At 35.5% G+C, this 2,042-nt stretch overlaps 1 long non-coding RNA gene across 2 annotated transcripts; it reads left to right on the plus strand.

Annotated features, from left to right (window-relative positions):
- The first annotated feature begins 371 nt into the window (after nt 1-371).
- On the plus strand, nt 372-1,193 carry LOC149514394 (uncharacterized). 2 transcript variants are annotated; one of them, XR_016328633.1, is made up of 2 exons: nt 372-817; nt 932-1,193. It is a non-coding gene; the product is annotated as an uncharacterized LOC149514394 (long non-coding RNA). The 2 variants fall into 2 exon arrangements; XR_016328632.1 differs by having other exon boundaries at nt 372-783.
- Nucleotides 1,194-2,042: the final 849 nt, after the last annotated feature.

Below are 2,042 nucleotides of genomic sequence, written 5' to 3' on the forward strand. Positions count from 1 at the left end.
TATTGTAATTTATTTCATTATTATTTAAATAAATACCCTATGCTTAAATAACCTTAAATTTTAAACATGCATTTATTAAATATAAAACACAAATATAAATAAAACAAAAAATAAAAAATAAAAATAAAAAAATTACCAAAAATATCTGGACAAATCGGTCAATGGTCTAGCATTGGCAGTTCGACTGATTTAGGGTGATTCAAGTTGGTTGGAGTAGTCTGGAGCAGTTCACAAGCAATTCAGGAATGGTTTAGTTGTGGTTCAGCGGTTCAAGAACCGGTTCAACGATTTAGAGGCTGATTCAACCAGATTGGCTCAATGCTGGCTAGCTGGAGTCGAACGTGAGTCAGGCACGTGAACCTAAGGTTAGATCTACACGCGAGTCAGCTATTAAGTTTTTTTTTTTTTTTTTTTTCAGTTGATTATAAAAACGTCCAAAAGTTTGTGTTATATCATTTCCTTTTCTTTGTAAAACAAAATCTTCCCCTTTCTTCAAAAATCCTAAGACCCTTATTCATAAATCCAAGTACTGGTTACCACAATCGATGGACAATTGCTCGCCACTGCCAACTGTTGCTGCCTGGTGTTAGTTCGAGTCTAAATTTTACCTTGAAGCTTCTTTTGATCCCCTCTTTTCGTTTCCAACTCTAGTTTTGCCTGAAAACCAAACGAAACTCCTAAATTTGAAATCCAAGCCTGAAACTTCAAACTGTCGAAAGCTCCTATCCCGCTGTGCGATTTAGCTCAAAATTTCCTTGTTATCTTGCAAAACCCAAAACCTAAGTGAGAGAAAGTTTCTTTCTCATGTTTCTTCAAAGTTAATTGAAACCCAAGCCCTTTTTTTGCTATGTTTGTGTTTGGAATTTTTTTATGATTATTATTTATGACTGAAGTTCCTCCCGACAATGGCTTTTTTTTTTTGTGGCTGTAGGTTTTGGTTTTTGGTGGTGGTGTGGTGGTTCATAATTGTGGTGGCTTAGGAAATGGATTGTGGAGGCAAATGGTGTTTTTGGTGCCATGAAAACGATGGTCGCAGTTGAGGGTTTGGATTTTTCGGTTTGTGCATTTCCTTAAATTTTTTTTTATGTAGCGAGTTATCAAGGTGGTAGACATGATGTGCTAAGGGGTTTGTGTCACTGTAGACACTTAATTTTATTCAACTCAATATATTCGATTTTTATGTTTTGGTTCTTGCCGCATTCCAGTTGGATTGAGTTTAGTTAGGTTTTGTTTTGAATTAATAATTTTTGGATTATTTTTACATGGATGCAGACTTAATTTTATTTCATTATTGGATCAATTTTGAAGTAAGGTTGGAAGGCCCAATTCAAAAAAGCCGAATCTGATAATCGAGTCCCAGATCTAAGGCCTAATTTCCTTTGGATCAAATCAGAATTTGGTTCTTTAGATCTAGAGGCCCAAAAATCAATGAAACCTGAATTTTAATTTTAAACCCAATTTCATTTTTATTTTTATTAATTAAAAATTAAAAAATCACAAATAAGCAAATAAACAAAACAACAAAAAAGGAAAATAGACAGATTTGATGTTGGCACCGGTCGGCAACTATGGCAACGGAAGACAAGTTCTGGCTCCACCAGCAACCATGACCCACTAGCATTATTGGCCATTACTCTGTAGCTCTGAAGAGCTATTAAACCTTGGATTGTAGCACCCAATTTCCTAGATAAAAAACCCACAGAGGCCATTTGACCAGAGAAGAAAATAAAAAGCAGCAAAAAACTTTTTCCCACTATTCTACTAAAGAGGAAAAATTGAGAGCAAAAATTTGTCAAAAAATTCCATAATCCCTCCATAGCTCATGGCCGAAATCCCTCTTCCTATAATCTCTTAAAACAGCCACCCAACTACCAACTTGAACCGATCAAACACTGCCACAGAAGGAATTTTGACAAACAAAAAAACATTTACACATTCCCTGTCTCTTGGCCGAACCACCCAGTAAAAAAACCTAATCCAACTGAACAGCTATTTATCCCCATTACCACCTTTACCATCCATCATCGAAAACCCTCTATTAC

Source organism: Durio zibethinus, chromosome 16, assembly GCF_047325235.1.
Source record: "Durio zibethinus cultivar Kanyao isolate XHJ-2024 chromosome 16, ASM4732523v1, whole genome shotgun sequence".
In the NCBI taxonomy this organism is placed as follows: Eukaryota; Viridiplantae; Streptophyta; class Magnoliopsida; order Malvales; family Malvaceae; genus Durio; species Durio zibethinus.